Source organism: Dipodomys ordii, unplaced genomic scaffold, assembly GCF_000151885.1.
Source record: "Dipodomys ordii isolate 6190 unplaced genomic scaffold, Dord_2.0 Scaffold24, whole genome shotgun sequence".
Classification (NCBI taxonomy): domain Eukaryota; kingdom Metazoa; phylum Chordata; class Mammalia; order Rodentia; family Heteromyidae; genus Dipodomys; species Dipodomys ordii.
Genome location: NW_012267240.1, coordinates 4,442,587 through 4,458,107, shown reverse-complemented (window position 1 = coordinate 4,458,107; position 15,521 = coordinate 4,442,587).

Sequence of the window (15,521 nt, the reverse complement as noted above, 5' to 3'; positions counted from 1 at the left end):
GGGGAAGGGAAATAACAAAAAGCTGAAATAAGGATACAAGTTGATCCATCGTAACAATGAGATGTACAAGACACTATGTTGAAAACAACTCTGTCAGGGGGAGGAGTTGGGGAGGTGGGAGGCGAAGGGATGGTAGGGGAAACACAAAGGAGGGGTAACAATGCTCGATAGAAAATGTACTCATTACCTTACTCATGTAACTGTAACCCCTCTGTACAGTATCTTTACAATAAAAATATATTAAAAAAGAATAAATTGTAAGGAGAAGAGGAATGGGGGGGAAAGTGGGAGAAAATAATGAAGGAGGTAATAATGTTCAACAAGAAATGTACTCATTACTTAAGGAACTATGACCTCTCTGATATCACCCTTCAATAAAATTAAATTAAATTTAAAAAAGAATAAATTAGAGTTGGGCAGCAGTGGCTCAATCGGTACTCTTAGCTACTTAGGAGGCTGAGATCTGAGGATCTTGGTTCAAAGTTAGACAGAAATGCTTATATCCAATAAGCCACACAAAAAAAATGGAGATAAGGCTCACGTGGCAGAGCAGCAGCCTTGACTAGAAAAAGCTAAGGGATAGTATCCAGGCCCAGAGTTCAGCACACAAATGAAGAATCAATTTGGCTAATAAGAGGGTTATTCATTGTTTCTCCTGATGATAATGGGTTTTGCAAACAATGGTATGATGCCTTCCCCCTCATGTTTTTATGGCAAGAGAGCCTGGAGCTCTGCTTCACTCTTGGTTTGCTTCAGTTGAAATCTTTGATCTTCTTTGCACTAATGGCAAGTTGTCTTCTATCTCTAAGGTTCATCTCTGAACCTCTAAGCGCCCTTGCTAAAGCACAGGGACACAGAAATCAGAGCTATTTGCTGGGTAAGAAAGCCCAGTGCAGGACGTGGTAAGGACTTGGGATCAGGAGGAGAAATCTGGGCTTGAGGGTCCGCTTTTCCAGGGTCTGCAGACCATGGGCAAGGGAATGAATTTATGTTCGCTTCGGTTCCCTCTCAAGATGAGAATCATACTACTAACACTGCAAGATGGTTATGAAAACCCAAGACAGTCCTGACCTAGAATTCACATGTATGGGAGATGCTCAGCATTGTTGGATGCTTTGTTACAAAGGAAGAAGGATTGAAATTCATGGAAAAACTTCCATGAAAGGGGTAGGGCTTGATCAAGACCCAAAGGAAATAAAGATGGTGAGGTAAAAGGATGTCCATTATACACCAAGAGAGATAAGCAATAGAATAATGTATATGTAGTAGAATCCCAATATGGCTTTTTTTTCTTTTTACGAACCTTGCCTTTACAGACATATGTACAACATTACTAATTGCAGGGACCCGCCATTTGCAGTAATTTTGCTCTAGTTAAAGGTAAGAAGGTTAAGCATGGAGTACATATGACAGAATACCTTCCATTTTATTCTTTACATCTTTTTAGATGTATCCTTCTCTGTAAGCATGCCTATGCCCATTGCAAAAGAATGACTACAAGAGGAAGAGCTGAGGTCAAACTGGACAGGAATGAACAGGGCTAAAATAAGGAAGTATCCTAGAACTTATTAACCTCCTTGGCAGGAATGTTCTCGTACATGTAAGTCAGAAATGTCTCCTTGAGTCTCATTCTTCCTTCCTTTCTCATAACATCAGTTAAAGATAATTTTCAAATTCAAGGGAATTTTCAATTTCTTTCCTTCTTTCTTTCTTTCTTTCCTTCCTTCCTTCTTTCTTTCTCTTTCTTTCTTTCCTTCCTTCCTTCCTTCTTTCTCTTTCTTTCTTTCTTTCTTTCTTTCTTTCTTTCTTTCTTTCTTTCTTTCTTTCTTTCTCTCTTTCTCTCTTTATTAGACTTAGAGGTGAAATAGGCTGTTATGCTTTGAATAGGAAGTGTCTCTCACAGACTCATAGATCCAGAGCTTGGTTCCCAGCTGGTAATGCTGAGATGCTGGAAACTTGGAGGTGAGGCCTAGATGGCAAAAGTGGGTCATGTTCTCTCTTGGGGGTGGGGGGTTCTTGTTTCTGCTTCTCTTCTCTTCTCTTCTTTTCTCTTCTCTTCTCTTCTCCCCTCTCCTCCCCTCCCCCCTCCCCTCTCTTCTCCTTCCCTCTCCTCCTCTTCCCTCTCCTCCCCTCCCCTCCCTTCCTCTACTCCCCTCCCCTCCTCTCCCCTCCCCTCCTCTCCCCTCCTCTCCTCTCCTCCTCTCTTTCTCTTCTCTCTTTCTTGTCTCCAATGGGATGAGCAATACTTTCCATCATGATGTTCAGCCTCATGTTAGGCACATGGCACATTGGACTGAAACCTATGCAATTGCTATCTAAAACAAATGGCTCCTCCTTTAGAATTCCTTTTCTCAGTTATTGGTCACAAGGATGAAAACTCTTGCACATTGGTATTGATCTTCCTCAGAGACTTCACTGGATTTTTGACTTTGCTTCTAAATACTTGTCTATTCAGTAGTCAAAGTAAGAGAGGGAAATGCTGCTTCCACACTGACTATGAAGTTGCTTTCTCCCTGCCTTGGCTGTTTAAGCACAGAGAGCACAGTGCCCCCTGCCTCATCAAAAGACTTGCTGCAACTTCTCAGTTATGAACAATTCTTCTTTCAGAAGCCCTGTATGTCTTGCTCATTCATTTCAGATTTCACCATTAGCTCAGTACTGCTTTAGGTAAAAACCATATAGCCATTAGTTCCAGGCCAAAAATTGCCTGGCATTAAGAAAGTAGAGATGCCAGGTGCCAGTGGCTCACTCCTGTAATCCTAGCTACACAAGAGGCTGAGATCTGAGGATCACAGTTCAAAACCAGTTTGGGCAGGAAAGTCCATGAGACTCTTAACTCTAACTAAGCTAAAAAGTGGAGGTGTGGCTCAAGTGGTAGAGCACTAGCCTTGGGCCCCAAAGCCAAAGGGCAGCACCCAAACCCTAGTACAAGCACATTAAATAAAAGTGGGGGTGGGTGGGTTGGATGGAATTGGGCTAAGAGAGGTGGCTCAAGTAGTAGATTGCATGCTTTACCAACTACATAAAAATTTTAAGAAGGGTTGGGAAGGTGGATCAGATTTGCTGATGGTTGGTTAAAAAGTCTTCTGTTCTTTGTTCTTGCTCTTTGCCCTTGTGTCAGATAGGGAAAATATCACATTCCGTTGCTGGAGCTTACCATTTATGTCCATTTAATGTGTTTATTTCCCTCTGTGTTTTCCATGTGCTTCCTGCATGGAGATAGTAACACAGAGACAATCCTCCGGTAACACCTGACGGATCTGTCATTGTTTGTCATAACGATCTGTAGCATATTCTAAAAGCAAGATGGGCATCAGTCAGAGCTGCCCTCTGGCAGGACTGGGACAGGCAGACCCCTACATGGCCTGCTGGTTTGGAAGTGAGTAAAGCATGTGCATGTAATGCTATTTCAGGACTAAATAAATCTCTGGGGATATTAAGGGTGGACAGAGGCTAGAAGAGTTGATTTTATAGGAATGTCAATCTGCTTCATTTTTCTTTTTTTTAATCACACTTGGTGTTTCTCTGAGCTAATTTCCTCGGCTGAGTGTAGAGCTCGGTGATTTATGTGAGCAGGGGGGCTCCTAAACCTTAGCTTGCACAACCCACAGCACTGCTCTGGGTCTGACTCACGCAATAGCGGGCTTAGCTTGTTAGGTTTGGCACCGAAGCTGCAAACACTCCGATGATGTAGAAAGCAAATGTGTTTGCTCTTCCAGAGGAGGTATAAATCCTTGGTGTGATTGCATTTCTCTGTTCTTTTGGATCTGTTTCCTGGTAGCTCTCTCTTCATAGCTGAGTCTGTTAGTTTCATGGACAGTAGCTGTAGATTTTTGTGCTGCATTTCAAATACAATTTGAGAAAAAGAAAGTAGTGAACTTCAGGGACTACTGAGAGAGAGAGAGAGAGAGAGAGAGAGAGACAGAGACGAAGGGACAGAGAGATATACAGAGAGAGACAGACAGAGAGAGAAGTTGAACCTGGCAGGCCTCAGGAAAAACAACACACAATAGCCAAATCAGGGCAATTAGCATCTTTAACTTCTCAGTTATGATTTCTAAATGTTAGGAGCCCTCATCCCTTTTGTCTAGTTATTCCAAAATGTATAATTCGTTGCTGTGAACTGTGCACCTTCCTCGGTAAGACAATGCCAGCACTACTTTCCCCCGAGTACCCTGTGTTCACCCTCTCAGCAACCTCTTCCCCCATCTTCTCTCCTCATGTTCTAGTCTCTCTTCATCTCTCGTGGCCTCTGTTCTCTTTTCTATTTCTATATGACTAACTTCTACAATGTGAAGCATCATTAGGAAAATAAACAATCCCACAATGAGGTATCGGCTCACTTTCGTTAGAATACTTAGCGCCACCGTGACAAGACAGACAAATCTGGATGTAGCTCAGTGGGAGGGTACTTGTCCAGGATACACAAGGCCTACAGCTTGATTCCCAACACTGAGAAGAGAGAGAAAAAGATAAAATACAGCAAGTGCTGGTGAGGATGTGGAGAAAGCAGAACTCTTACACGCCATCAATGGGAATGCAAATTAGTGCAGTCTTTATGGAGAACAATACAGAAGTTCCTCAAAAGAAAATCAATGCTAGTCCCAATACCCTACATATGAACTCAACCAAAAGGAGCATCAATAGATAGATAAATGGATAAAGAAAAGGTGATATACATATACAATGAAATATTACTCAACTACGAAAAGGATAAAATCCTGTCATTTGTGACAGCATGTATGAAACTGGTTGAATGACATAAGCCAGTCTGTTCTGAATTACCTACTATCTTTTCTCAGTACATATTCATAGTAAGAGGTTTCCCCCTCCACCCGCCACAGCCCTAAAAGTAGCATACACTCAAAATCTCACTTCCATCCAGAAAGGCACATCATTATTTTCTGAGTCTTGTTGAGTTTATTTCTCAGGGTCATACAGCTAAGAAGAAGCCCATGTTCCTGCAAGCTCAGCTCTCTTGGGTTCTAACTCTGAGCTCAAATGCCCCCCAGGACTGAGGACACCCTTCATTGGACAAGACAGTCATGAGAGGAAAAGCTATCCTGCTCCTAAAAAGTGACCCGAAAGCAAGGACACTTAATGTCTTGTCCTGGCTTGCCCTTGAGGTGAGCATGACAATAATTATGCCATTTTTATTACAGTAATGGCAATTGAGTGCTTGCTTTATCCCAGTACTTGGCAGGGATTATCACATTTACATTTTTACTGCAGCCCTGTGAGGTAGTTCTTAGAATTAGTCTCATGTTATGTATCAGACACCAGAGCTCATACATATTAACCTCCTTTCCAGGGTCCAGGGCAGCCCACAGTGGGCATGGGGCATGGGAGGGGGGTGCAGCGTGGTGGATAGATTCATCTTTTTTCCTCCTCCCTCAGTGTAAGAAGTTTTGCTAGATGACTTCCACAATGCCTTTTTGCTCTTTTGAATGTACTGACTTGATGCACTAAAATGTTGCTCAATCCTTAAACTGATCAGATATCTTTTACATTGTTTGTGCCGAGGGACCCATGATTACAAGGTCCCAGAGGCTGTAATGGCTCACTATTCTCCTTCTTTGGAAGCAGACAAGAGATAGATACCATGAGTTATTAGAAATAGAGAATGGTAGAAATGGACACTGATAGTCCCAACTTCATTTCTAGTGTTCTTTCTTTTAGGGAAAGATGCTAATATATATGACAAATAGACAAGGTTGAACTTTTTTTCTTTTTTGGCTATCTAAAGATGACTAGTCATAAAAGTCAAGTGAGTAAAGAAGACAGACCAAGAGAGGAGAAAAGCAGGAAACACCACCACAGAGGAGCTGTGGGTATTGAGTAGTAAGAGGCATGACTTGGGGTTGTAGGGGTGTGGTTTCAGTACTAGTTGTCAATATGGAGGCTTCTAAAAAACCAAACATATGTCTACCATACATGATCACTTTGGGGTATAGTCCAAAGGAAATGAAATTTGCATATTTTGTTTAGCAAAAGCTGTATAACATACACTTTTCTTTTTTTTTGTCGGTCATGGGGCCTGAACTCTGGGCCTGGGCACTGTCCCTCAGCTCTTCAGCTCAAGGCTAGCACTCTACCACTTGAGCCACAGCACCACTTCCGGCTTTTTCTGCTTATGTGGTGCTGAGGAATCAAACCCAGGGCCGCATGCATGCTAGGCAAGTGCTCTACCACTGAGCCACCTTCCCAGCCCTAGCATATGCTTTTTAAAATTGTGATCTAATTGCTTCTCAAAAATCTCACCTCCAACTACCATTAACATATGACTTTGAGGATTCTATTTCCAACGTTCACTTTCTGTCAAGGTAACTTGTTTAGCTTACATCATGCAGATGAAAATTCTCTGTAGCTGAGGTGATATTTTGTTGTTCTTGTTGTTGGCTGTGGGGCTTGAACTCAGAGCCCAGGCTCTGTGCCCAAGCTCTTTTACAAGGCTAGCTCTCTTTGAGTCACCACTTTGAGTCACAGTTCCACGTCCGATTTTCTGGGGCTTATTTGGAGATTAGAGTCTCACGGACTCTCCTGCTGGCATTGGCTTTGAACTACAATTCTCCGATCTCAGCCTCTGAAGAAGCTAGGATTACAGGTGTGAGCCACCGGCACCTAGCAAAGCTGAGATGATTTGACCTACATGTCACATCGCTCTTCTGGTCACTGAGTGGTGACTTGTTATGGACATTGCAATGAGTCTCTGGAAGAACTAAGGCAGAAACATAAAGCAAGAAGAGAAAGACTGACTTGAGAGACTTCAAGGAGACAGAGTTCACACATGATGGAGGAGATGGAGAGAAGAGTCCTCTTATATGGACTTTTAGATTCTTTTCTTAAATATATTTTTATTGTAAAAATACTATACAGAGGGGTTACAGTTACATGAGTAAGGTAATGAGTACATTTCCTACTGAGCATTGTTACCCCTCCTTTGTTTTTCCTCTACCATCCCTTCCCTCCCCACCTCTCCATCTCCCCCTCCCCCGGCCAGAGTTGTAAAGTTCATTTTCAACATAGTGTCTTGTACATCTCATTGTTACAATGGGTCGTCCGTCCTGTGTCTTATTTCATCATTTTGTTATTTTCCTTCCCCACCCCAAATTAGAAAAATGTATATACAAGATGCAGAACACCAGAATCAAATACAGTGAAAACAGGGGTTATACCATGGGGAAGAACATACAAAAGAAACAAAAAAATCACATGGTACATTTTAGATACGTTAAAAAAATAGCAAGAAAAAAAATAGCAAGAAAGAAAAAACAAGTTGTGTCCCTATTTTGTGGTTCATTTCATTTGGCATCATCTTATATGGTCATACGTACATAGCTTTTGACCTTTTCTGGTTGTCCTAGCCACATACTAGTTATTGCAAATAAGGGAAACCATGAGACCTATGTTTCTTTGGGCCTGGCTTACTTCACTTAATATATTTTTTCCAAGTCTTTCTATTTCCTAACAAATGAGGTGGTGGATTCTTGAGCTAGTAACAACCCTGTGGTTGATGTAGGAAACACAGAGGCCCAGCTCCTGTAGGATGTGCCGTCCATGAATGTGGTAAGAGTTGGTAAAGTTAAGACTTCATGTTTAGAGTTAACAAAAAGTCTGGAAAGATATTCAAATCTGAGGAAGCTGGATCCCTGAAGACCTGTGGTAAGCAATGACTTAGAAGTGAGTGGCACCCAATGTAGAGCACCGCAGATTTGGCCCTACTCCAATAACTATTCCTTCACATAGTTATTATTTTTTTTCACAGAGTGTTTCCTGAGTATATCTTCCCTATATCTCCTTAAAGAAACCCATTCTAAAATATTTTTGTTGTTGTTCCAGTATTGGGGCTTAAAATCAGGGCCTGGAAACTCTCCTTTAGCTTTTCACTCAAGGCTAGCATACTACCAACTTGCTTCTTGGTGGTTAATTGGAGATAAGAGTTTCTGAGATTTTCCAGGCCAGGCTTTGAACTACAATCCTCCGATCTCACTCTCCTAACTCTGAATAGCTAGAATTACAGGCATGAGCCAACTGCACCGGACTTATACACATTTTTTTGGGGGGGGGGGATGCTGGTGCTAGTGCTTAAACCCAAGGCCTGGATCCTGTCTCTTAGCATATTTGCTCAAGGCTCATGTTCTACCATTTCAGCCACAGCTCAACTTCTGGCTTTTGTTGATAGTTCAATGGAGCTAAGAGTCTCAGGGACTTTTCTGCCCAGGCTGACTTTGAACCACAGTCCTCAGATCTCAAGTCTCCTGAGTAGCTAGGATTACAGGCATGAGACATTGGCGCCTGGCTACAAATACATGTTTGAAAGAACTTGTCTAATGAGGGTTAGAGTAAATTATCATTAGATTCTTCTACATCCAAAAGCAGAAGAAAAGAAAAATGAAGTTCTTTTCATTATGTTTGTAATAGTGAATGATTTTTTATACATCTGCAAAAACCGACTCTTGTAGAAAAGTATTTTCTTTTCCAGACAGAGATAATTAAATGTCAGGGTTTAGGCTCCAAATCCTCTCATCAATCTGGGATTTTTGTTGTTTTTAAGTGGAAGATTATAAATATTAAAGTTAATATGAAGCATTCATAATTGAAAGAGCCTTAGTATAAATTTTGACGTAAATGAATAACCACCTATTTATTGGTTTTCAAGACTGGATTTTTAGTATGAAGTTTCAAAAAATGAAGTTTGCCTAAAATGAATTTGTTCATTTCGAAGCACCCCACTGCTTATATTTGGGTGGTATCTGTTCCAACAAGGGTTATTATCTGATTACACATGTTTAGGTACCTCTCTGGTAGCTTCAAACCTTGGTAACTTGATATGAATCTCTAGTTTCTAGGACATCAGCAGGTGGGATATTTTTTCCCCCTCCTCTTACTGTTTTGGCCCTCAAGTTAACTGCTCAGATCAACTTTCAGCATAGTTTATTGTTCTTTCTTAATTCCCCCAGTCATGAATAGTCTTCATGTGTGACAAGTAAGACTCAGGCCAGGGTCAGTACCTCCTGTGGTAAAGCACTTGCCTAGCAAGCTCGAGCTCAGATCCTGGTACCACAAAAAATAAAATATACGTATGGAATATATATATATATATATATATATATATATATATATATATACACACACAAATATTCCAATCTTTGTGTTTGATGATCTTGGAAACAATTTGAAAGAATACATGCCACCTATCCCACTTGTAATTGACATTTATAAGTTTTCGTTATAAAAATGAGTAGTCACTCAAAATATAAATTCCCATTCATTACAAACATCAACAAAGAAACACTGGAACAATAATCTGGTATTATTTTCTTTAAAGATATTTAGTAAAATATGAACATTGTAGCTAGCTATCTTATATCTACTATCACCCATTCAAATACAAGAACAAATTCTTTGGAAGTCAGAGAGATTTTATTTGAAATAATATTTGTATTTCCTTCCCTACATGCCATTTTTAGTGTATTTTTTGCTAGAAAAATATTTTAACTGATAACACTATCATACCTCTGTATAACAAATACAGGAATATGAAATAAAACTTTAAATGAGCTTTTTCTCCTTTCTTCAACAACTATTAGTGTAAAAATGGTTATATGCAGTGTGTGAAAATAAAAAAGGCGCATTATGTATTTTTTTGGAGGGGGTCCGGTCGTGGGGCCTGAACTCTGGGCCTGGGTGCTGTCCCTCAGCTCTTCAGCTCAAGGCTAGCACTCTACCACTTGAGCCACAGCACCACTTCCTGCTTTTTTCTTTTTGCTTATGTGGTGCTGAGGAATCAAACCCAGGGCCTCGTGCATGCAAGGCAAGTGCTTTACCACTGAGCCACCTTCCCAGCCCCTTGCATTATGAATTTTTATAACTATTTTGTAAGAATTGCGTAGAGTTGAGAGTCTGGAAATGGATTTCGTTAATGAATCCTCAGGTTCCCTCAGAGCTACATAAACCCCAAGTCTAAGACTCTGAGCCTAAGTAGATTGATGAGACATAGTCACTAGTGGTGTCTCTCTGTTTTCCCTCAATTTTCCAGGGAAACATCCTATTTCAAAGGTCCAATTTTAAATAATTTGGTAAAATGAAAATCCATGTTTGGCGGGAGCAGAAAGCTTTCTTTCCCAAAATTGTTTTGCAGACGGCTGGGAATGTGGCTTACATGCATGAAGCCCTGGGTTCGATTCCTCAGTACCACATACACAGAAAAAGCCAGAAATGGTGCTGTGGCTCACATGGTAGAGTGCTAGCCTTGAGCAAAAGAAGCTCAGGGACAGTGCTCCGGCCCTGAGTTCAAGCCCCAAAACTGGCCAAAAAAGAAAAAGCAAAAACAATTGCTTTGCAGAATGTATATACTACTGACCTTTACATCCACACAATGACCCTTCAGGACTATAAGTTGAATAGGGACATATTTTCCCCAACGATCCCAGTTGTGCTTTTGTATTTAGCACCCCTCCCTCTGCCAACAAGTCCAAGTTTGTCCCAGGACCCAGGGATGTTTGTGAAGCAAAGTTTGTGAAGATGCCATCCTTCACTCTGAAATGTAGATGGATGATGCTAACCAGGACAGCTCTACAAACTTTTCTTGGGACCTTCAAATGCCAATCTGTCACTATCTCATCTCAAAGGAAAAGAAAAAGACAAGCAAAATAATAAATGTGAAATGATTAATGAAGTACTTATATAAGCTATTATCCTAAGGCCACTGGCTCATAGATGATTATAATCAATCATCTTGAATATGATTTATCCTAAATCACAAAAATATGATGTAGTAGCTGTATAAATTAAATATACTATATTAAATATTTAAGAACATATCTATTCATTCCCAGGCTATCGATGTGTTTGCAAAACTGGCCTTGCTTCCTTTTCTTTCAAGCTGGTAGTTGCTTTTTTCTGAGCATCTCAATGGCCCCTAGAATGATTAATATTAATTATTGGTCATTAATATTAATTATTAGGTAGACATATTACTTGTACATTAGCCATCAGAGTGCTAAAATGTTGAGAAGAATCCAAACTGCACTTTTTTTTTTACATGGAGAGTCACATAAAGGTTGTATAGACTGCGTCTAACTCTATTCAGATTGCTGTAGCATAATAATACCTTAAACTGAATTTTATGAACAACAGAATTTATTGCGCATAGTTAGAAGCTGGAAGGTCCAGAATGAAGGTGCTGGTAGATGCAGTGTCTGGAGAGGGCTCATTCCTTGTAGATGGTGCCTGCTCTGTGATCTTAGTGGAGAAAAGGCTCCTTTAGGCTCAAGTGGTACTAGCAGAGGGTGACACTGTGGACCTAATCCCAAAATCAAGTACTACCCCATTGCAGATTTTGTTTTTACAGGCAGACAAATTCATATCAGAACAGACTAAAAAAGTAAAATTTTCTATCTTTTTTTTTAGAAATTTTAATTTAAGTTTATTGTAAAGGTGATATACAGAGGGGGTACAGTCACATGAGTAAGGTAATGAGTACATTTCTTGTCAGATATTGCTATGCCCTCCCTCATTTTTTTCTCCCACTTTCCTTCCCCCTTCTCCCCCCCAGTCAATTGTAAAGTTCATTTCTATCATAGTGTCTTGTGAGTATCACTGTTGCATTGGTTCACCTTTTGTCCTTTGTCTTGCAATTTTGTGATTCCCCTTCCCTTCTCCAAATCAAATAAACATATATACAAGACACAGGACACCAAAATAAAAAAACAATGACAATAGGGGATAAGCCAAAGGAAAAAGATGAATGAAAAAAAAACAAGAGCAAAAAAAAAAACCCTCTTGTTTCCATATCTTGGAGTTCATTTTGATTAGATTCATTTTCTATAGTCATATGTACATAACTATTGTGATCCTCTGCTAGGACATAAACTAGACATAAACTAATTATTACAAATGAGAGAAGTCATGGAGCTTATGTTTCTTTGGGTCTGGCTTACTTAATTTAATATGATTTTTTCAAAATCTTTCCATTTCCTTATGAATGGGCTGATGCCAGTCTTTCTGATGAAAGCACAGAATCTCATTGTGTATATATACCACATTTTCTTGATCAATTCATCTACTGAGGGGCATCTGGGCTGATTCCATATTTTAGCTATGGTAAATAATACTGCAGTGAGCATTAGTTGTACTGGTAGCTTTCATGTGGCCTTGTTTGTGACCATTTGGGTAAATGCCCAGGAGTGGGATTGCTGGATCATAGGGGAGCTCTATGTTTAGTCTTTTGAGGAAACTCCATACTGCTTTCCAGGGTGGTTGAACCAGTTTACATTCTCACTAACAGTGTAGTAGCACTCCCTTTTGTCCACATCCCCACCAGTATTTGTTATTTGCATTCTTGATAGTGGCCATTCTAATTGGGGTGAAGTGGAATGTCAATGTAATTTTAACTTGCATTTCTTTTATGGCCAAAGATGTTGAGCATTTCTTCAGATGTCTAATATAGGATATTCTTATTTCCTCTCCAGAGAACTCTCTTTCTAATTCTTTAGCCCACTTATTAATGGAGTGGTTGTTGCTTTGAGGATTTATTATTGGGGAGTTAATTTTTTGAGCTCCAAGTGTATTTTTGGTATGAGGCCCTTGTTGTATAGCTAGTAAAGATGTCCTAATCTGTGAGCTTTCTATTTATCTTACTAGCTATGTCCTTTGCCATACAGAAGCTCTGAAGTTTAATGCGATCCTATTTATCCAGCCTTTCTTTGATTTGTTGTACTTCTGGATCTTTGTTTAGGAAGTTCTGACCTGTGCCAAGGAGCACTAATGTGTCCCCTATCCCTTTCTGTAATATTTTCAGGGTATCTGCTCTTACCTTGAGGTCTTCGATCCATTTGGAGTTGATTCTGATGCAGGGTGATTTATGAGGATCTAACTTCATTCAGTTTTCTACATGTGCATAGCCAATTCTTCTTCTTCTTCTTTTTTTTAATGAGTGACTATTGTGCACAGTGATCTGTGGCCCTATTTTCACCAATTGATTTTTATCCTTCTATTTTATTTATTTATTTATTTTTGTTGGTCGTGGGGCTTGAACTCTGAGCCTGGGTGCTGTCTCTCAACTCTTCAGCTCAAGGCAAGCGCTCTACCACTTGAGCTACAGCCCCACTTCCAAAAACCCAGCAGGCGTATGTATAACCAATTCTACCAGCACCATTTGTTGAACAGTCTTTCTTTTATCTGATGATTCTGACTCCCTTATCAAAGATTAAGAGGCCATAGGTCTGTGAGATCATTTCTGGGTCTTCGATTCTATTCCATTGGTCCTCAGGCCTGTTTATGTGCCAGTAGAAAGCTGTTTTTATAACTACAGCTTTATAATAAGAGTTAGAAGTTTGGTATTGATACTCCTTCAGCCCCGTTTTTCCTGCTAAGGATTGTTTTTGCCATTCAGGGTCTTCTGTTATTCCATATAAATTTTTGGATTGCTGCTTCTATTTCATTAGCGAATGTTGTTGGGATATTGATGGGTATTGCATTGAATTTGTAGGTAGCTTTTGGCAGTATTGCCATTTTCACAAGGTTCATCCTTCTAATCCAGGAGAATGGGAAGCTTCTCCACTTCCTTATATCTGCTTTAATTCCTTTTTCAGGTTTTTGAAATTTTCATCATAGAGGTCTTTCATCTCTTTGGTTAAGTTAATTCCTAGCTATTTTGCTATCATTCTTCACTATCCTTTTATTGCAAAGATACCCTTCACCCCCCACTACAGCTTCCTCTACTATTTAAGGTCACTCACTCAAAGACAAGAGTTAGCTGAACTTGGTTTCAAGGTCTGTTGATTTATCATCTAAAGGTTGGTTTGAAGGGCTCTTCTCCTTCATCTTCCTGGTAGATTCAAAGAGGAAGCGAGGCCTCAGGAGAGAGAGAGAGGCTAAGGCAAAAACAATGATGGTTGTGGTGTTAAGACTTGGGTTGGAATGTGTGTGTGTTTGACTAATGTATACATCTTGGATCTGGCTGACATCCTTTTTCCCACTGGGGAAAATTATCTTGAGGTGGAGTTGTGTGGTTTGGCCCAACTGATTTGTTAAGTCTGAAATGTACCCCATGTGTTTAGTTTCATATTGGAATCCCAAGAAATGTTGAAATAAGCATGCCAAGTAGCCTGCTGGATTAAGCAAAGATTCAGAGGCATAATTAAATGTTGGCCTTTTCTGTTCTTTGGACTTTATTGGATGGGGAATAGTAACTATTTTTACGACTTTTGTTTTTCAGTCTTTTAATGTGAATAATAGCTTCTCCAGGGCCTTGGTAGGACTCCTGCCACTTTGTGTACAGCCACACCTCTAAAGAAGAGTGTACATTTATTTTGTCTGTCTGCATCAACTCTCGCCAGGAAAGAGTATATTTTAGCCGAAAAAAAAAATCTCTAATTCAAGAGATGGAAGCCAGAACTTTCAGTTCTGTCTCTAACAAGCTAGCTGACCTTGGGCTAGTCAAATTACATTGCTGGTCATCAGTGCCTTTTCGTCAAAATGAGATCTTAGGTGACCTCTCAGGTCCCATTAACTTTGAAGACTTTGAAAAAAGAGAACTGGCAAGATACTCGGTTGTTTTTCAAAGGTACAGTGATGCTTTCTGAAATGTCAGCCTTTGGATATGCATGACCTCAATTATGAGTTGCTAGCATGCCAGTGCGCATCTCTGGAAGTAGTTGGTGATTTGCAAGGGGCTACTGAAATCTCAATTCTTGAGGTATTCTTTTGGGAGGGTTGTCATAACCAAGGACCACTAACTAGGAGAATTAAGCAATATAAATGAATTGCCTCAGTTCTGGAGACTGGAAGTCTCAGATCAAGGTGTATTGGTAGGGCGGCTTCCCTCTGAGGACTTCTGCAACAAAGTCTGGGAGCACGATGTAATGTCTTGCTGGCAGCAATTGAGGCTGATGAGCTCAAGACAGCACTCTGATCCTATTCTGTCAATGTGTGCATCTTCAAATCTCCCCTTTCATACTTTTACACTTGTGTGTGTGTGTGTGTGTGTGTGTGTGTGTGTGTGTGTGTGTGTGTGTGTATTTAGGGCCTGGGTGCTGTTCTTTGGCTTTTTTTTTTTTTTCAGTGCTGATCCTGTGGCTTGAACTCAGGGCCTGGGATCCTGTCCCTGAGCTTTTGTGCTCAGAGCTAGTACTCTAACACGTTATCTACAGATCAAGTTCTGTGTTTTTTGGTGGTTAATTGGAGATAAACCTGGGCTGGCTGCAAATTGCAACTCTCAGCTCTCAGTCTCCTGAGTAGCTAGGATTACAGGTGTGAGCCACCAGCACCAGGCTCTGTCCCTCAGATTTTTTTTTCTCAAAGCTGGAATGCTATCACAATTCCACTTTTAGATTTTGGTGGTTAATTAATTGAAGATATGAATGTCATAGACTTTTCTGCCTGGGCTGGCTTTGAATCACAATTCTCAGATCTCAACCTCCTGAATAGCTAAGATTATAGGGATTGTTTTCACTTTTTCTTTTGTGACATTAGCTTGTGTGCTTCTAGGCAGGTGCTGTACCCCCTGAGCCACACCA